This window comes from Eurosta solidaginis, chromosome X (genome assembly GCF_040869045.1).
Source record: "Eurosta solidaginis isolate ZX-2024a chromosome X, ASM4086904v1, whole genome shotgun sequence".
Taxonomy (NCBI): domain Eukaryota; kingdom Metazoa; phylum Arthropoda; class Insecta; order Diptera; family Tephritidae; genus Eurosta; species Eurosta solidaginis.
Window position 1 is genome coordinate 94,174,403 of NC_090324.1, and position 22,558 is coordinate 94,196,960.

Sequence of the window (22,558 nt, forward strand, 5' to 3'; positions counted from 1 at the left end):
CTTTGAGGGTTGTTCCTTTTCATTGGGCTTTTTAGATTTAACCCCATCAAACCGGAGTTTTGATAAGGAATTGTGATATTTGGTATATAAAGACCCGCCTGGCTTCTGGCCTTTTTTATGTATGTAATATATATCCTGATAAAGGCAAGAAAATTACATTAATTTTTAAAATATTACGGATTTTTATTGTATACCTTCAATTCGCTTAAAAATAAAGATGTGATCTGATTAGCAAGTGACTCAAATGTTTTTGGATTTGTGTTTACACCGGAGGATATCAAATAGGCTGCAATAGTAGCTGCAAGCAATTTCCTATATTTCGGATTGAGAACTTGTTGCTTACTGTAGTACTCCAAAATATGTTTTCCGTCGACCGATTTATTCAAAATGTCTTCCAGTGTTTTCTAAATGTATGTATGTAAATAAAAAAAAATTAGTTCTAGTTATGACGAGATGCAACAAGTGATGGAGAATGTCAACCATCCAGAAATTATGCTGGGATGGACTCCAAATAATCCCGCAAAAGTCCCGAAAGGACCCCGACGGGATCCCGGACTGATCCCGAAAACCATTCAGAAATGATGCCGAAAGGGTCCCCAAATGATCCCGTATCAGTCGAGAAAAAGTCCCAAAATGACCACGACGGGATCCCGGACGGATCTCGAAAACCATCCATTTATGATACCGGAAGATACCCCAAATGATCCCAAAATACATACAAAGACCATACTCCACTTAATGTTCCGCCAGAAAATAGTTCATCAAAAACCGCAAAAGGGCCAGAAAAAGTGGTTAATACAAATTCCTTTCTTAACGATACATCGTTTCAATCTGATGACAATGACGAAGCTATACCATATTTATGAATGCACTCTAGCACTTGAATTAGTTGTAGATACATACAAGTACATACCTCTGTAATAATCGAATCCCCTAATAATGCGGCCCCACCACATACAGTTGTCTGCAAATTAACACCCTAGTCAAAAGAAAAAAATATAAGAATCTAAAGTATAAGTAAAATGCATTATATGTATATTACCTGTTTGTTTTGCCAATTGAGAAGATTATGTTCAAAAATTACCCTTTGTCCATAATTTGCTGTTCCGAGAAGGGTATCAAAATGGCTTGACTTCAACAGCAACAAAGATTCCTTGGTAAAGCCGGCGTCTATATGTATGTACCTAAATGTAAATAAAATAATACACCCATTTAATAAACCAATTAATTACCGCGGAAAACGTCAATGAACAAGTCTCCACGTAATTGTTTTGCGATTTTGTCCAATTCGTCCATTTCGTCCATTTCTTTATTAATTTTTGATAATTTGCACAATTTATTTTACCAGCTCAAACAACTTCTTACGCCAAAAATTATAGAGTTGAGTAACACATTCACGAGTTCAAAATTGCTTCGTTTTGCACATCTACGTCACACTTGACTGCTTCAGCGAATGAAAGAACGAGAGAAAGAAACAAGAGCTAATGGAAAATTACGTAAAAGTTGCTCATAAAATACAGCTGAACTAATGTTTACATGCGCAATGCGCCACCTTCTATAATTCCATCATGATGTTACTGTGCCGACATTCATAGAAACGGTAAAATACATTGTTGCCATATATGTTCTTCGACTGAAACGCGTTAGTAAAGGCATTGGTAGATTTCGGGTTATTTAATAACTTCGTGCAGTTTACGCCTCGTGTGTTCGACAGCAAAGCGTACAGATTTCGCCTGCAGCGTCTAATACGCGTAGCCTCGTGTGCACCATGCCTAAGTAAAACATTTCGTTTTTAATTAATTAAATATACAAACATGTAATATGCATTTTTAGATATTCAAAATGAAAATAACGAGTGCGCAACAATTCGAGGTTCTTGACGACAATGAAAATAATGCTATTAGACTTTTTGAATCCTCTCAATGCATAGACAAATATGCATATGTATTTTATTTATTGTAAATATGGTAGGTGGCAACAATGCCATCAAATCGAAAGTAACAAGGAAATAGCGTACATCAAAATAAACGCCATGGTTGCATATTTCAAGTAAGATTTTACTCGTTTGAGGGAAATTTTTGGCTATTTGGTGGTATTCAAAATAAAGACAAGTTTTCTTTGATATAGATATGGGCTTTTTTCTCAGTGTTGGTTCGTTTTTATACTAAGTTGAGCAGAGCTCACAGATGATTGGATAACGGTTGGTTGTACAGGTATAAAGTAATCGAGATAGATATAGACTTCCATATATCAAAATCATCAGTATCGAAAAAAAATTTGATTGAGCCATGTCCATCCGTCCGTCTGTCCGTTAACACGTTAACTTGAGTAAATTTTTAGGTATCTTGTTGAAATTTGGCATGTAGGTTCCTGGGTACTCATCTCAGATCGCTATTTAAAATGAACGATATCGGACTATAACCACGCCCACTTTTTCGATTTCGAAAATTTCGAAAAACCGAAAAATTTGGCAGTCGTTGAATATATCATGATGAAATTTGGCAGGAACATTACTCCTATTACTGTATATGTGCTTATTAAAAATAACCAAATCGGAGAAGGACCCCGCCCACTTTAAACAAAAAATTTTTTTAAGTCAAATTTTAACAAAAAATTTAATATCTTTACAGTATATAAGTAAATTATGTCAACATTCGGCTGCAGTAATGATATGGTGCAATAAAATACAAAAATAAAAGAAAATTTCAAAATGGGCGTGGCTCCGCCCTTTTGCATTTAATTTGTCTAGGATACTTTTAATGCCATAAGTCGAACAAAAATTTACCAATCCTTGTGAAATTTGGTAGGGGCTTAGATTCTAGGACGATAACTGTTTTCTGTGAAAAATGGCGAAATCGGTTGAAGCCACGACCAGTTTTTATACACAGTCGGCCACCTGTCCTCCCGCGCGCCGTTAACACGATAACTTGAGCAAAAATCCATATATCTTTACTAAGCTCAGTTCACGTACTTATCTGAACTCACTTTGTATTGGTGTAAAAAATGGCCACGCCCACTTTTTCGATATCGAAAGTTACGAAAAATTAAAAAAATGCCATAATTTTATACCAAATACGATAAAGGGATGAAACACGGTAATTGGATTGGTTTATTGACGCAAAATATAACTTTAGAGAAAAACTTTGTGACAACTACCATATTAAGTAGAAGAAAATGAAAAAGTTCTGCAGGGCGAAATCAAAAGCCCTTGGAACCTTGACAGGAATACTGTTCGTGGTATTACATATATAAATAAATTAGCGGTACCCGACAGATGATGTTCTGGGTCACCCTGGTCCACATTTTGTCGATATCTCGAAAACGCCTTCGCATATACAAATATCACCACTCCCTTTTAAGACCCTAATTAATACCTCTAATTTGATACCCATATCGTAAAAACACATTGTAGAGTCACCCTTGGTCTACCTTTATGGCGATATCTCAAAAAGGCGTGCACCAATAGAACTAAGGCCCACTCCCTTTTAAAATACTCATTATCACATTTCGTTTGATACCCATATTGTACAAGCGCATTCTAGAGTCAACCCTGGTCCACCTTTACAACGATAACTCGAAAAGGCGTCCACCTATAGAACTAAGGCCCACTCCCTTTTAAAATACTCATTAGCACCTTTCATTTCATACCCGTAACGTACAAACAAATTCTAGAGTCACCCCTGGTCCACCTTTATGGCGCTATTTCGAAAAGGCGTCCACCTATAAAACTAAGGCCCACTCCCTTTTAAAATACTCATTAACACCTTTCATTTGATACCCATAACGTACAAACAAATTCTAGAGTCACCCCTGGTCCACCTTTATGACGATATCTCGAAAAGGCGTCCACCTATAGAGCTAAAGCCCACGCTCTTTTAAAATACTCATTAACACCTTTCATTTGATACCCATATTGTACAAACAAATTCTAGAGTCACCCCTGGTCCACCTTTATGGCGATATCTCGAAAAGGCATCCACCCATAGAACTAAGGCTCACACCCTTTTAAAATACTCATTAGCACCTTTCGTTTGATACCCATATTGTACAAACGCATTCTAGAGTCACCCCTGTTCCACCTTTATGGCGATATCTCGAAAAGGCGTCCACCTATAGAACTAAGGCCCACGCCCTTTTAAAATACTCATTAACACCTTTCATTTGATTCCCATATCGTACAAACAAGTTCTAGAGTGAACCCCGGTCAACCTTTATGACGATATCTCGAAAAGGCGTCCACCTATAGAACTAAGCCCACGCCCTTTTAAAATACTCAGTAACACCCTTCATTTGATACCCATATCGTACAAACAAATTCTAGAGTCAGTCCTGGTCCACCTTTATGGCGATATCGCTAAATAGCGTCCACCTATAGAACTATGGCCTACTCCCTCTTAAAATACTCTTTAATACCTTCCATTTGATACACATGTCATACAAACACATCCCAGTGTTACCCTAGGTTCATTTTCCTACATGGTGATTTTCCCTTATTTTGTCTCCATAGCTCTCAGCTGAGTATGTAATGTTCGGTTACACCCGAACTTAGCCTTGTTTACTTGTTAAAATTTAAATCGGTTGCCTTTTTGTCAAGTTGACGTAGAGCCTCGGTCATACATATCGCTCTAGTGTGCTTTTAAAATTGTTTAGTGACTTGGTAAAAAAACCCAAATTTTGTAAGTTTGTGGCAGGATCTTTGAGATCTTCTTCGGTATTTTCTTTCAAACTGGCAGGGTCTCTACTAATAAAATCCTTTTAGCATTGCTTGATCAGCAACTTTTGCCTTAAAGATTTAAATGGCAGGATCGCCATGTAATATTAAATAAATGAAAAGAGTTTCGCTGATGTTGAGCGAACAAACGTGATTGCCTTTATTTTAGAAATGCCTTAATATTTATACAGAATTTTCTATTTTGCACATAGGTAATTAAATTAATACTTACAAGCTAAAAGTATATACATTCTTGATACATATATTTTGTGTCAGCATATTATTGGACCTAATTTTACAAATTTGTTATTGTGTAGATATTTTGGCAGGCACATTGACAAACTGTCATTGGCGTTCGGTCACGCTATTAACAAATTGGTCATTGTGTCGGTTAAATGTAATCGGATATAGGTCTTGCAGTCGGCATTTGTATGTGTTGTTGAACTCCCGCTGTGTTGGGGTTATCATAACGTATTTAGGTCTATATTGTAATATAAATGCAATATGACTGTGTGAGGTCTGCATAAAAGGTGCGCTGGCGTAGGAGAGCATAACGCATAATGCTACAAACGTATTGACATTAGAGGGCACCATGCATAATGCTACAGCCTGCACTGAAGCTGCCCCGAGTGGCAGTGGCTAATACGAAGTTTTTGGCCACAATTTCTGCAGGCAGGCTGTGTAGAATGGCATGAAATGCTGCTTTCGGGGTTGTTTTTAGGGCTCCCGTTATGCTCATCATTGATGATCTGCATACCCCCTCTAGTTTTATGGTATTTATTTATTTAAAGTCGACAAAAAGTAAAAATTTAAATATATCGAAAATTCAACAATGTTACATTACAAACATAGAAATATATTATTTAACATTACAATTTAATTTCAAAATATAATAGTAAGAAATAAGAGCAATAATAAGTCTTATATTGGCGGAATGCGTCAGATTCCGCTCAGAATGTATTCGGAATGCAGTGGATTCCAGTCGACTTACTCTGAATGGGCCAGAACTCCCAGTAGTGTAATGTGGTATGCCATCACAATGCATAAAAAAGGAACATGACTTGCTTTGTTGGAATGCACCGGATTCCAATCAACTCGATGCCTGACCCATAAAATTATACTGCCGGAATGCATACGATTCCTGTCAATAACTTGCGAACAAACATGTTTTTAACGTTGTTGGAATGCACCAGATTCTAATCAACACAGTACTGTCTTGTTTCTTTTTAATAATTCAGGTTGAAGAACCCATGTATGCAATTCATCCTTATACGATATCGTGCCTGTTTTTTAAATAAATTATTTAGCTTGTATCTCTTAGGTTAGATTAGATAGGCAAGTAACTATTGCATTACTTAGAGTGGCGTACATTCAAGACCGATACAGCTATACAAGTAATTGTAGTGAGAGCACCAGATAAGCAGAGGATTATTTTTAGCAAATTTTCGACGACACAGGTGTAAATAAAAGGGAACGTAGTGTCTGGGCACTCTAGGAGGAACCGCAAAGAACAATCAGCTGAGAAGGTCCACAGAATCAAATTCTCCAATAATGAGCTTATGGATGAACAATACCCCTAGTAATAATCTTCGGTTTTCCAGAGTGGGTAAGATAATAAGAAGAAGTCTACTTCTGTATGGAGGAAGGTGAAAACTTGAGTCCCAATTAAGGCCACGTAATGCGAATATCAAAAATTTCTTTTGAACTGACTCAAGACGCTTTATACGATTTTGAGAAACAGGGCACCAAACGCATGAGCAATACTCGAGTATTGGACGAACCAGCGCTATGTAAAGAATCTTAGTGAGGTAAAGCTTTGTTGGCAATAGATGAAGTATGCATGTTAAAATTCAGTTTCGGATCAAAGAGGACATCTAGATCATTTGCAATAGATATAAGCTACAAAGGTGTACCATGTAATAGAAAGTTTCAAAATTGGCGTTACTCGGTGAAATAACATATGCTTACATTTGGAGCAACTTAAAGCTAGTAAATTTGTGGTGCACCAACATTGGAACGAGTTCAAATCCGCCTGAAGAAGATCAAGGAACTCAGATCGTTAGGACAGTAAGTGTTATAAAGTTTTACATCATCCGCATACATTATAGTATGTATGTAATGTAATATTATCTGTGGCAAGTCATTTATGAATAGGGTAAAGGGGCCCAGATGTCTTCCCTGAGGTACGCCGGAGGAAACTCCGAACGACTCCGAGAGATTGCACTTGAACAGGACTTTTTGGGTCCGGTTAGAAAGATAGCTTTTCAGCCACATTAATAGGTGAAACGGAAAGCTCAATAAATCAAGCTTATGAATCAGTAGCTCATGGTTGAAGGTATCGAATGCTTCGCTGAAATCAGCGTAAATGATATCCGTTTGCCTGTTCGCTAAAAATCCTTCCATAACTATAAAGGTGAATACAAGCAATTTTTGTAGTGGTTGACCTTTGACGAATGAGACCGTGTTGGCATGGGGATAAAAGAGGGAAGGGCACTGATATTTAAGTTGACTGGTAACAATTTGTTCAAAAACTTTAGAAATAGCTGAAAGTTTAGCAATACTCCTGCAGTTCTCAAATTTTGACCTATTACCTTTTTTATGCAGGGATATAATAAAAGACTTTTTCCAAAGTAGCGGGAATGATGCAGATCACAGAGGTAGCTCAAATAATTTTAAAATAGGCTCATACATGTTTTCAGTGCAGTACTGCTGTGTGCTTACAACTAGGAACACCACCTAGTCCCGGAGAAAAGGTGGGCTTCAAAGATTGAACACTCTGAAGAAGAATATTACTATCAACAGCAGTATTCATAATGGAATTCAAGTTACCTAAGCGATACGGGTATTGACCGGAATTAAAACCCATGGAGGAATAGGTAAACTTAAAGAACTCTGAAAATTGTTCTGCAACGTCGTCATGCTTTTTTATCTCGAAAGGTAAATGAGGAAGGATGCGCAGAAGTTTTCCGTTTTGAATTTACGAAACAGTGAAACTTTTTTGGAATTTGAAAAAAATGTGCTTTACAACAACTTTCTCTAATCTTTATAACAAAGCTGATTAAAACGGTGAAAGTTAGAACGAGTTATTGAGAGGTCTGCAGATGTTCCAGATTTCTTGAATCTCTCATAATGCCTAGATTTAATCTATATATATAAAAAGAAGTGTAAATTTTGATTGTTACTCCATAACTCGAGAACGGATAGAAAGATTGCCATGAAATTTTTAGGAAAGATACAGGAAGGATAGGTGATGGTTAGTTGATTTTGAAATCCCAAATCGGTTTAGCCATTCTTGAGTTATGATTTTTTTTTAGAAAAATACACGACTTGTTAGTTACACTACGCATAACTCAAGAACGGATGAACCAATTTGGATGAAAATTGGTGGAGAGGTAGCTTATAACCAGGGAACGGACACACGATACTTTTTATCCCGTTCTGGCTAGGGTCTTGAGATCATAACATGGACCTGGGTAATCCTGAGATGTGTTTGTACAATATGAGTATCAAAGGGAATCTGTTTATGGGTACTTTGATACTGAATATTTTTCGTACCCCTGGGTGACTCGGGTCTCGAGATATAGGCCAAAACGTGGACCCGAGCACCCCTAGAATGTGTTTATACAATATGGATATCAAATGAAAGCTGTTGCTGAGTGCTTTACTACAGGGTAGTTTTCATACCTATTGGTGACTAGGGTCTCGAGACCAAAACGTTGACCAGGGCACCCCTAGAATGTTTTTATACAATTGGATATCAAATGAAAGCTGTTGATGAGTGCTTTAGTACAGGGTAATTTTCATATCCCTGGGTGACTAGGGTCTCGAGATAAAGGCCAAAATGTGGATCAGGGTAATACTAGGATGTGTTTTTACATTATGGGTATCAAATTGAAGCTGTTTATGTGTGCTTTAGTGCAGAGTAATTTTTATATCGCTGTGTGACTAGGGTCTCGAGATATAGGCCAAAACGTGGACCCGGATACCCCTAGAAGGTGTGTGTAATATGGATAGCAAATGAAAGCTGTTGATGTGTGCTTTAGTACAGAGTAATTTTTATATCGCTGAGTGACAAGGGTCTTGAGATATAGGCCAAAACGTCGACCCGGATACCTGTATAATGTGTGTGTATTATGGATATCAAATGAAAGCTATTGCTGAGAGCTTTAAAGTAATTTCTATTGTAATATTCGATTTAGTAGCATCAACCTGGCAAAATTGATAAATAAGCATGCGAAGCCGAAATAAAGACATGAATTAGTAATACCTACATTCCTATATATGTACCTATGTATGCACGTCTTATTCGATTTGCCTGAAATTTGGTGTATTAATTTGCCTGTATTAGTATTTACGATCCTTTTTTCCGGTAACTAGACCAGAGACGGACTGGGACTGAGACTAGGACGACCCTCTGGGACTGGCAATAAGAGATGAAGGAGAACGAGAAGAACTTGAGAGAAGAGAAAAGAGGGTAGGAAAAGGAGACTGAGAAAGAGATAGAGTGAGACGAAATAGAGATAGATGAATCGAAAAAGACGGATGGAGGAGTGAATAAAAAATTAATTATTTATTTATTAATTTATTTCTACTATTTGGAACATTTTTAATCTGTAAAAGTCACTTTTTTGTGTGGCTGTCCACCAATCAAGGAACCCAGAGTAAAGTATGGGTTTGACAATTGCCGTATATACCTAATAGGGCGGGTCGATTTAAAAATCGCTCATTGCTCTGTGAAAATCGTATTTTAGGGATCAAAATAAGAAACTTTGCCGAAGGAACCATACCTCTAAAACGAATTCTGATGTCCCCCAATTTGGGTCGAACTTTTGGGTAGGGGCAAATTTTGAAAAATCCCACTTTGACCCATTTAGAGTGCTCCAATCGAGTCCAAATGTATGACCGACCCCCACTAACTTTGGAGGCCCGACCCACCGATGCCAGTGGCCCCCCCCCCCCCCGGGGGTTCACCATACAAACATTTCAAAAAATCGCCGGTTTTTTTAATTACCCTAACAACTTCAATGGCGGCCACCGTGGTGTGATGGTAGCGTGCTCCGCCTATCACTTCGTATGCCCTGGGTTCAACTCCCGGGCAAAGCAACATCAAAATTTTAGAAATAAGATTTTTCAATTAGAAGAAAATTTTTCTAAGCGGGGTCGCCCCTCGGCAGTGTCTGGCAAGCGCTCCGATTGTATTTCTGACATGAAAAGCTCTCAGTGAAAACTCATCTGCCTTGCAGATGCCGTTCGGAGTCGGCATAAAACATGTAGGTCCAGTCCGGCCAATTTGTAGGGAAAAATCAAGAGGAGCACGACGCAAATTGGAAGAGAAGCTCGGCCTTAGATCTCTACGGAGGTTATCGCGCCTTACATTTATTTTTTTTATAACAACTTCAATGTTATACTCTAAATTTAAGCTATTTGAATAAAACAATAATAATAATAAAATTATTAATATAATAATTCATAAAATAAATAATGTTAAATAAATTTTTAAATTGTTATTATGAAAAGCAAAAGATAATTGAGAATATTTAATTAAATTGTTATATAAATTTTGACTACCTAGAAATTCAGACCAACCTTGATCAAAAGATTTATAAACTATATTTCCTAATACTAAAGGATAATTAATTAATCCATAAGTAGAAATATAAGGTATAAATCATATTGACCCAAAATAACTAATAATTAAATAATTATTTAAAGATTTATTAAAATAAAATAAAGATACATTGAAAATTATATATCCCAATACTCCCCCTAAAATACAAATAAAAAATGTTATATATTTCATATAAAAAGGTAAACAAATTATACAAGGAGTAATAAATAATAATCATCTCAATATTCTACCGCCTAAAATTCTTATAATTACTAATCCTATTATACCTCGAAGTATAATTCATCCCTCATCATTTAATATATTATTAATTAAATTATATCCTTAGAATTAAACCCAGCTAAAAAAGGTATTCCACATAAAGCTAAATTTGCAACATTAAAAATAGGTTGAAGTAAAAGGTATAAAACTTCTCAACCCCCCTATTAAACGAATATCTTGATAGTTATTCATATTATGAATAATAGCAGCTGCACATATAAATAATAATGCTTTAAATAAAGCATGAGTTAATAAATGAAAAAAAGCCAATTTTATAAACCCTATTGATAAAATACATATTATTAAACCCAACTGACTTAAAGCAGACAATGCAATAATTTTTTTAAAATCAAATTCAAAATTAGCACCTAATCCAGCTATAAATATAGTTAATCCAGATAATAATAATAAAATACATCTTAACAAAGAATCTAATAATAAAATATTAAACCGAATTAATAAATGTACTCCAGCAGTTACAAGAGTTGAAGAATGAACTAAAGCAGAAACTGGAGTAGGTGCAGCTATTGCTGCAGGCAATCAAGAAGAAAAAGGAATCTGAGCTCTTTTAGTTATAGCTGCTAATATAATTAATAATATTACAACATTCATCTCAAAATCCTTTTTTATAAATTCTAAATAAAAGATAAATCTTCAACTACCATAATTTAACATTCAAGAAATAGCTAATAAAAAAGCAACATCACCAACACGATTTGATAATACCGTTAATATTCCAGCATTATAAGATTTCAAAATTTGAAAATAAATTACTAAACAATAAGAAACTAATCCCAACCCATCCCAACCTAATAAAATTCTAATCAAATTAGGAGAAATAATTAATAATATCATTGGTATGGCAAACAAAAAAACTAATATAATAAAACGATTAATATTTAATTCACTTGTTATATATTCTTTTCTATAATAAATAACAAAAGAAGAAATCATTAATACAAAAGATATAAATAATAATCTTATTCAATCAAATAAAAAAGTTATAATAATTCTAGAAGAATTTAATCTAATAATTTCTCACTCCAAAAAATAAATTAAATCTTTTATTAAAAAATTTAAACTTATAAAAAAAAAATAAAAATCTAAAATTAATTAATATTAAAAACCCAATATTAAAAATAAATAATTTTTTCACAATTTAAAATGATTAAATCATATCATTGACATCACAAATCAATATTTTAATTAAACTATTTAAATTTTAAAATCAAATTATACAAATAGCTCTTTTTAAAATTAATATATTTAATGGAAATCAATGTAAAAATAAAAGAAGATACTCTCGAATTTTACCCATTCTAAAAGAGTATAATCCAGAAAAATTTTTTCCATGCTGAGTATAAGCATATAAATATAAAGTATAACAAGCCTCAAAAAAAGATATTAATGATAATATAATTATATTTAACCAAGATCATCTAATAATTCTATTTAATAAAGAAATCTCTCCTAATAAATTTAATGATGGAGGAGCAGATATATTACAAATACACAATAAAAATCATCATAAAGTCATTGAAGGCATAAAATTTAATAAACCTTTATTAATTAATAATCTACGACTCCCTAATCGTTCATAAGTAATATTTGCTAAACAAAATAAACCAGATGAACAGAGACCATGAGCAATTATTAATACATAAGCACCAGATAATCCTCAATAATTTAATGTTAAAATACCTCTTAAAACAATTCTTATATGAGAAACAGAAGAATAAGCATTAAAGATTTCAAATCAGTTTGACGTAAACAAACTAAACTAATTAAAAATCCTCCAACTAATCTAATTCTAATAAAAATATTAAACCCACTGAACTGTAAAAATGAAAAAATTCGCAATAAACCATAACCCCACAATTTTAATATAATTCCTGCTAAAATTATTGAACCTGAAACAGGAGCCTCCACATGAGCTTTAGGTAATCATAAATGCACTAAAAATATTGGTATTTTTACTAAAAAAGATATAATTAATGATAAATACAATAAATCATAATTAAATAAAAACTTATACAAAAAATAAAAATTTAAATTTATAAAAATATTATATAAATAAAAAATACTAATCAATATAGGTAAAGAAACAAATAAAGTATAAAATAATAAATAAATTCCAGCTTGTAAACGTTCAGGTTGATAACCTCAACCTAAAATTAAAAATAATGTAGGGATTAATCTACTCTCAAAAAATAAATAAATTTATTGAACTAAAAGTTTAAATTAAAAATATTAATAAAATTAAAATATTTAATAAAAATAAATTTTTATAATTATCCAATTTATTACTTGTATAACTAGCATTTAATATAAGAGTACAAATTCAAACTCTTAATAAAATTAATCCATTTGAAAGAACATCTATTCCTAAAAAATAAGAAATATTTATAAAATAATTAAAACTAAAATTAAATAAAATTATTATAAACATTATCAAAAATAATAAAAATTGAACCATTCAAAAAAATTTTTTTATGAAATAAATAGGAAATATAAAAATTAATATAAAAATAAATTTCAACATTATAATAAATTAAAAGATTGAAAATAATCATTACCATAAGTTCGAATTAATGAAACTAAAATTGAAAGACCTAATACCCCTTCACAAACTCTAAAAATTAAAAACAAAATTCAAAAAAATAATCTATACTCTATTAAATTTAAATATATAAATAATATAAAAAATAAACTCAAAACAATATATTCTAATACCAATAATATTGATAACAAATGTTTACGATTAGAAACAAACCCAAAAACTCCAATTAAAAATAAAATAAAAGGCAACATTCCATATAAAATTATTAGCATTGGTTTTAATAGTTTAATAAAAACATTGGTCTTGTAAATCAAAAATAAAAATCTTTTTAAAACTTCAAGAAAAAAGAAACTTCTTTATCATTAATCTCCAAAATTAATATTTTCATAAACTATTCCATGTATAATTCAATTATTTTTTTTTTATTACTATATTAATTTCTATATTAATTTTTATTCAAATAAATCATCCATTAGCTATAGGACTAATATTACTTATGCAAACATTACAAATTTGTATATTAACAGGAATACTATATAAAACATTCTGATTTTCTTATATTTTATTCCTAATTTTTTTAGGAGGAATATTAGTATTATTTATTTATATCACTTCATTAGCATCAAATGAAATATTTTCAATATCAATTAAAATAACAATTTCATGTATTATAATATTTATTATTATTATAAAGGATAATTAATTAATCCATAAGTAGAAATATAAGGTATAAATCATATTGACCCAAAATAACTAATAATTAAATAATTATTTAAAGATTTAATAAAATAAAATAAAGATACATTAGAAATTATATATCCCAATACTCCCCCTAAAATAAAAAAATAAGAAATGTTATATATTTCATATAAAAAGGTAAACAAATTATACAAGGAGTAATAAATAATAATCATCTCAATATTCTACCGCCTAAAATTCTTATAATTACTAATCCTATTATACCTCGAAGTATAATTCAGCCCTCATCATTTAATATATTTAAAGATCCACGATTTAACTCACCAATTATTGAATAATAAATTAAACGAAATGAATAACATACAGTCAAACCAGTTGAAAAAAAAAAATACAAAAAATATCTAAAAAAATTAATATAATTTATAGAAACTATTTCTAAAATTATATCCTTAGAATTAAACCCAGCTAAAAAAGGTATTCCACATAAAGCTAAATTTGCAACATTAAAACAAGTTGAAGTAAAAGGTATAAAACTTCTCAACCCCACTATTAAACGAATATCTGGAGAGTTATTCATATTATGAATAATAGCACCTGCACATATAAATAATAATGCTTTAAATAAAGCATGAGTTAATAAATGAAAAAAAGCCAATTTTATAAACCCTATTGATAAAATACATATTATTAAACCCAACTGACTTAAAGCAGACAATGCAATAATTTTTTTTAAATCAAATTCAAAATTAGCACCTAATCCAGCTATAAATATAGTTAATCCAGATAATAATAATAAAATACATCTTAACAAAGAATCTAATAATAAAATATTAAACCGAATTAATAAATATACTCCAGCAGTTACAAGAGTTGAAGAATGAACTAAAGCAGAAACTGGAGTAGGTGCAGCTATTGCTGCAGGCAATCAAGAAGACAAAGGAATCTGAGCTCTTTTAGTTATAGCTGCTAATATAATTAATAATATTACAACATTCATCTCAAAATCTTTTTTTATAAATTCTAAATAAAAATAAATCTTCAACTACCATAATTTAACATTCAAGAAATAGCTAATAAAAAAGCAACATCACCAACACGATTTGATAATACCGTTAATATTCCAACATTATAAGATTTCAAATTTTGAAAATAAATTACTAAACAATAAGAAACTAATCCCAACCCATCCCAACCTAATAAAATTCTAATCAAATTAGGAGAAATAATTAATAATATCATTGATATGACAAACAAAAAAACTAATATAATAAAACGATTAATATTTAATTCACTTATTATATATTCTTTTCTATAATAAATAACAAAAGAAGAAATCATTAATACAAAAGATATAAATAATAATCTTATTCAATCAAATAAAAAAGTTATAATAATTCTAGAAGAATTTAATCTAATAATTTCTCACTTGCACTGACGCTGCAAAGTTCTCCGCTGTTGTACAAGCGAGCGCACGACAGATAGTCGACAGTGCCGAAGCGGCGAACGCTACGGTAGAAGCCACCATGCGTTGTCTGAACAACGCATGCAAGACCTCAATGCCACGAAAAGGGCCTAGGAGAGGCAAAAAACAAGTGCACTGGTGGAGTAGCGAAATCGCCGAACTACGCAGGGTATGCCACAGAAAGCGAAGGCTGGCAACCCGTGCACGCAGCAGGCCTGACGCGCTAGAGCATGCGGAGGCATACAAAAGAGCAAAAAAGGTTCTCTGTGCCGCCATAAAGCAAAGCAAACTTGATAGCTGGAAAAAGCTTTGCAAAGAAGTTGATTGTGATCCTTGGGGACAAGGGTATAAAATAGTAATGGGGAAATTCCGCCCACCGAACCAAACGATGGATGAGGGGAAGATGCGAAGTATAGTAGATGCTCTGTTCCTCACTCGCACAAGCAGAGAGGGTGGCCACGTCACCCACGAAGGCCACGACGTGCAGCCGTTCAGTGAAGGTGAGCTAAAAGCGGCCCTACACAGAATGAAGCCCGGTAAAGCGCCAGGACCAGATGGGATACCAGCTGAAGCAATAAGACTGGCTGCTAAGAGCAGTCCTGAGTTGCTGTTGCACATGTATAACAAATGCCTGGAAGCCAGGATCTTTCCTACAAGGTGGAAGACAGCGCACCTCGTGCTAATCCCGAAAGGCAAGGGAGACCCGAACTCCCCGTCATCTTTCCGACCATTATGCATGCTCGACACGGCCGGGAAAATGATGGAAAGCCTCCTTAAACAACGGCTGATAGCAGCCATTGACGATGGAGGTGGTCTGTCCCATCGGCAGCATGGGTTCCGGAAAGGTCTCTCCACAATAGATGCCATAGCCGAGGTTATAAATGCGGTAAGGAAAGCCGAAACCGCGTGCCACCAAGCTAGGCCGGTTGTCTTACTGGTCACGCTGGACGTGAAAAATGCCTTCAATTCCGTCAGGTGGGACGATATGCTCGATGCGCTGAAACACTCTTTCAAGGTACCTCCTTATCTACTAGCCATATTAGGGGACTACCTAAAAGATCGCTGGCTCACGTACGAAACAAACCAAGGTCAGAGAAAGGTGAGGATAACAGGCGGAGCGGCCCTGGGATCGGTGTTAGGTCCCGACCTCTGGAATGCTTCGTATGACAGCCTCCTTCGTTTGCACATGCCAGATAGTGCTTTTCTTGTCGCTTTCGCAGACGACGTGGCTGCCGTAATTACAGCACGGAACTGCGAGCTGGCGCAGCTTAAATTAAACCAAGTAATGCGCAGTGTAAATAGATGGATGAGTGACCATGGACTTCAGCTCGCGACAGCGAAAACTGAGATCGTAATCCTCACGAAGAGACGAATTCCCACCATTACGAATATGATGGTTGGAGAACAACAAGTACAAACACGCAGCTCCACAAAATACCTTGGGGTGAGGCTAGATAGCAAACTAACCTTCTCGGAACACTTTCAAGGAGCCTGTGAGAAAACTGCACGGACCATAGGACACTTAAATCGATTAATGGCAAACACAGGCGGGCCAAGGCCATGTATAAGAAAGTTGCTTGCTTCCGCTTCGGATTCTATACTCTTGTACGGTGCAGAGATTTGGGCGGATGCAATGAAATTCCGAAAGTATCGAGCAGCTATTACTTCTATCCAACGCAGAGGGGCGCTACGAATTGCCTCAGCTTACCGCACGGTATCCGCAGACGCAGTTCTTGTTATTGCGGGAACCATACCGATACATCTTCTCGCTGAGGAGAGGAAATCAATTTACCACCTCCGAGGAGAAGTACGTAGAGATGTTGCTGCCGCGCAGGCGCGAAAAGATTCTATCCGACGCTGGCAACAGCAATGGAGCTGCAGCACTGCAGGCAAGTGGACCAGGGAACTGATTCCCGAGCTGGAGCCATGGTTAGAACGGCCACATGGAGAGGTCGACTTCTATCTGACACAGTTTTTAAGTGGCCACGGCTACTTCCGGGAATACCTCCACAGGATGGGCAAGGTTGAAAATCCGAATTGCTTATACTGTGGGCTCATAGACGACGTACGCCACACCTTTTTCGAATGCGATCACTTCGCACAGCAACGAAGAAGAGTGGAAGTAACACTAGGCGGCCTATCCCCGGGCAGTGTCATCCATAAAATGACCTGCGGAAATGACAGATGGGACATGGTCAGCAGATATGCAAGGACTATTCTCCTCGCTAAACGGCAAGATGGTTGCTTAGCCCAATAACGTGAGAGTAGCCAAAGAGCTCACGTAGCGCGCTTCCGTGCCCGAAGTTATGCTAAACGCGGTCCCAGGTGCGGAAAATGCGCGGGCCGTGGGAGGTTAGGTTTTAGTGGGTAGACCATAAAGAAAAAGAAAGGGAGTCCTACACTCGGAGAGGCTCGCTGCTACAGAGAGTAGCACCGAGGCTTAACAACCCGGTTAGTGCATAAAGCATTTCCTCCTTCCACGTAACAAAAAAAAAAAAAAAAAAAAAAAAAAATAATTTCTCACTCTAAAAAATAAATTAAATCTTTTATTAAAAAATTCAAATTTATAAAAAAAAATAAAAATCTAAAATTAATTAATATTAAAAACCCAATATTAAAAATAGATAATTTTTTCACAATTTAAAATGATTAAATCATATCATTGACATCACAAATCAATATTTTAATTAAACTATTTAAATTTTAAAATCAAATTATACAAATATCTCTTTTTAAAATTAATATATTTAATGGAAATCAATGTAAAAATAAAAGAAGATACTCTCGAATTTTACCCATTCTAAAAGAGTATAATCCAGAAAAATTTTTTCCATGCTGAGTATAAGCAAATAAATATAAAGTATAACAAGCCCCAAAAAAAGATATTAATGATAATATAATTATATTTAACCAAGATCATCTAATAATTCTATTTAATAAAGAAATCTCTCCTAATAAATTTAATGATGGAGGAGCAGATATATTACAAATACACAATAAAAATCATCATAAAGTCATTGAAGGCATAAAATTTAATAAACCTTTATTAATTAATAATCTACGACTCCCTAATCGTTCATAAGTAATATTTGCTAAACAAAATAAACCAGATGAACAAAGACCATGAGCACTTATTAATACATAAGCACCAGATAATCCTCAATAATTTAATGTTAAAATACCTCTTAAAACAATTCTTATATGAGAAACAGAAGAATAAGCAATTAAAGATTTCAAATCAGTTTGACGTAAACAAACTAAACTAATTAAAAATCCTCCAACTAATCTAATTCTAATAAAAATATAATTGTATTTAAACCCACTGAACTGTAAAAATGAAAAAATTCGCAATAAACCATAACCCCCCAATTTTAATATAATTCCTGCTAAAATTATTGAACCTGAAACAGGAGCCTCCACATGAGCTTTAGGTAATCATAAATGCACTAAAAATATTGGTATTTTTACTAAAAAAGATATAATTAATGATAAATACAATAAATCATAATTAAATAAAAACTTATACAAAAAATAAAAATTTAAATTTATAAAAATATTATATAAATAAAAAATACTAATCAATATAGGTAAAGAAACAAATAAAGTATAAAATAATAAATAAATTCCAGCTTGTAAACGTTCAGGTTGATAACCTCAACCTAAAATTAAAAATAATGTAGGGATTAATCTACTCTCAAAAAATAAATAAATTTATTGAACTAAAAGTTAAAATTAAAAATATTAATAAAATTAAAATATTTAATAAAAATAAATTTTTATAATTTGCCAATTTATTAATTGTATAACTAGCATTTAATATAAGAGTACAAATTCAAACTCTTAATAAAATTAATCCATTTGAAAGAACATCTATTCCTAAAAAATACGAAATATTTATAAAATAATTAAAACTAAAATTAAATAAAATTATTATAAACATTATCAAAAATAATAAAAATTGAACCATTCAAAAAAATTTTTTTATGAAACAAATAGGAAATATAAAAATTAATATAAAAATAAATTTCAACATTATTGTTGGAAATAAATTGGTAATAAATTTTTAATATGTGGCAACACTCCCCATCACTATTTTCTTCACCCATCTCTCTCACATATTTTCTCATACCAAACTGTTCTTCTTCCAATGTACATTCTAGCAGTCTATTGAAATAAATCAACTAAACAGGTTATGTGCCCAGAGCGCGTAAGCAGTGTAAAAAGTGAAAATTAAAATAGTTAGCGCGTTTAAGGTTTAACCGTTCGCTGTGTGTCGGTATAAAAGAATTACATATATTTTTAAAAGACTATTTTGAGTTATTGTGCTGTGTGTCGGTACATTAAAAAAGTTGAATTAAAAAAATTAAAATGACTTCGCTTTTTCAAATTGAAAAATTGGATGATGCCAATTACGCGTCATGGTCAGTTCAAATGAAAAGCGTGCTAGTACACTCTGATTTGTGGGGAGTTGTGTGTGGTCGCGAAAAGAAATCTGATGAAATGACCAGTGAACAAAAAGCGGCATTTGATATAAAAAATGAAAAAGCAATGGCATCAATATTGCTATGTGTAAAGCCAACACAAATTAACCATGTGAAGAACATAGAAGTCGCAATGGTAGCATGGGATAAACTGCGTAATATCCATCAGCCACAAGGGCCGGCGCGAAAAGTTTTGTTGTTTAAAAGTTTGTTGCGTCTTAGTATGTCAGATGGTACTCCAGTGGCAAATCACGTAAACGATTTTTGCAAAATTAAAGAAAGTCTTGCAGACATAGGTGTAATAATCCCAGACGAAATTTTAGTTATAATTTTGTTAGCAGGTTTGCCTGCGCAATATGAAAATTTTGTTGTAGCAATGGAGACCCGTGATGAGTTGCCTACATTTAATACAGTGAAAATTAAATTGTTAGAAGAAGGCGCGCGGCAGTGTGATAATGATGTTAAAAACGAAAAAGGGACAGAAGCGTTAATGCAAGCACGTTCATACAAAACAACAAACTTCAACAAAACGGTAAAAAATGCTTCAAGCAGTGGTAATGGTTCGGGTAACAAAGGCAATAAAAACAACAAAAACGTGAAGTGTTTCAATTGCGGTAAACGAGGACATTTCGCTGCTACATGCAATGGCAAGAAAACTGAGTGTCGAAAAGAGAACGATGATCGTTCATGTTTTATGTTAAGCGCAAAACCACCACCAAATACGAGAATTAATACAAATGTCTGGTGCGTAGATAGCGGCGCCACGTCGCATTTATGTTGTGTGCGCAGTTCATTTAAAAACTATCAAGAATGTTGTGAAAATATTTGGTTGGCAGGCGCCAATTGTATAAACGCTGTTGGTCGTGGCGACGTTGACCTAGACGGTACAACAATAACATTAAAAAATGTCTTGTATGTGCCAACACTACAAAGTAATTTTATATCTGTGAGCAAAGCCATAGAGAGCGGCAATGCAGTGATATTTGAGCGTAATTCTGTTGAAATCAAAAACAACAAAAACTGTGTGCTGTTGAAAGCGTTCAATATTAACGGAGTATTTCTATATGAGGGTGGGACAAATAAGTGTTTTAGTGCGGTGGTACAAAAAGATGCCGCAAGTAATTTGTTCAAATGGCACAATCGATATGGACATGTAAATTTTAATTGTTTGAAAGACATGGCAAATAAAAAAGCAGTCTTAGGGCTACAGCTTTGTAAAATACCAAACGAAATTGTATGTGAGACGTGTGCGAAATCAAAAAAAAGCGCAAAGCCATTTGCACAAGCATCAAAAACGCGTGCAAAAGAGTTACTTGGTGTTGTGCATAGCGATGTTTGTGGTCCTATTAACTGTGCATCTATTGGCGGTTCGAGGTATTTTGTCACATTTATTGATGACAGGTCGCGTTATATGAGCGTGTACTTCTTAAAATCCAAAGATAAAGTTTTTGAAGCATTTAAAGAGTACAAGACAATGAGCGAAAATCAAACTGGCTGTAAAATTAAGCAGTTGAGAAGCGACAATGGGCGCGAATATGTATCAAATGTGTTTGATGTATTTTTAAAACAAAATGGCATTCAACGGCAATTGACCGTACCTTACACTCCGCAACAAAACGGGGTAGCAGAACGTGCCAACAGAACTTTGGTAGAGATGGCCAGGGCCATGCTAAATTATGCAAAACTTGGTGAGGATTTTTGGGCGGAAGCAATACGAACTGCCGTATATCTTCGTAATCGTACTATAACAAAAATACTCAATGATAAAACGCCATATGAATTGTGGGTAGGTACAAAGCCTAGTGTTTTCCATCTAAGAGTTTCTGGTTCATTGGCAGTGGCACTTGATAAAAAGCAGTCGCGAAAGTTTCGAGCAAAAGGTAAAGAATACATAATGATAGGTTATTCTGAAACTAGCAAAGGTTATCGTTTGTATAATCCAGAAAATCGTAAAGTCATTGTATGTCGCGATGTTGTATTCATTGAGAAGGCGAATGTTTGTCAGGAGCCGGAACCAAAGCTAATTGATTTTTATGACAACCGTGACGAAGATGTGGTATTGTACACAAATGACGTACATGCAGATAAAGTAAGTGTAGAATCACATACAAATAGCGTAAATTTTCCACAAAATGTAGCTAATGAGGAAAATAATTTTATTGAATCTGTTGAGACAGAATCTGACACCCACAACAACAATGTAGTTGAATGAACGCCGGTTATTGGTCGTGGTAGACCAAGGTTGTTACGTACAGGTACAGTGGGGCGTCCACGTAAGCAATATAATGTCTTAAATGTTTTATATGAAGACACAGCAGCAACTCCTAGTAGCCTGAGAGAGGCATTCGAGAGTGTTTATTCTGACGAATGGAAGGCTGCAATGGAGAAGGAGTATGCGTCACTAGTTAAAAATGATACGTGGTCACTTGTTGATTTACCACAAGGTCAAAAAATTGTTGGATGTAAATGGGTGTATACGATTAAACGCGATAAAGCAGGTGACATCAAACAATTTAAAGCGCGTTTGGTGGCAAAAGGCTGCAGTCAACGATATGGGGTTAACTATTTAGAAACCTTTTCACCAGTTGTTAGGTATGCAAATATACGGTTGGTGATTGCACTAGCGGTAGAGCACAGGCTTTACATGCATCAAATGGATGTTTCGTCAGCGTATCTGAACAGCGAGTTGCATGATGAAGTATATATGCAGCAGCCAGAAAGTTTTGTCAACAGTAAGCATCCAAATCGTGTATTAAAA

General features: G+C 34.0%; 1 protein-coding gene, 1 long non-coding RNA gene and 2 pseudogenes across 15 annotated transcripts in view; 1 reads left to right on the forward strand and 3 right to left on the reverse strand.

The window, feature by feature from the left end:
- Positions 1-22,558, forward strand: part of ey (eyeless) — a 2,912,801-nt gene that overhangs the window by 913,677 nt on the left and 1,976,566 nt on the right. The window lies entirely within an intron of this gene.
- Positions 26-976, reverse strand: LOC137234180 (uncharacterized). The gene is made up of 3 exons (XR_010947720.1): positions 914-976; positions 195-404; positions 26-135 (listed from the first exon to the last, which is right to left on the reverse strand). It is a non-coding gene; the product is annotated as an uncharacterized lncRNA (long non-coding RNA).
- Positions 10,649-11,786, reverse strand: LOC137235417 (NADH-ubiquinone oxidoreductase chain 5-like; annotated as a pseudogene).
- LOC137234321 (NADH-ubiquinone oxidoreductase chain 4-like) lies at positions 11,875-13,140 on the reverse strand (annotated as a pseudogene).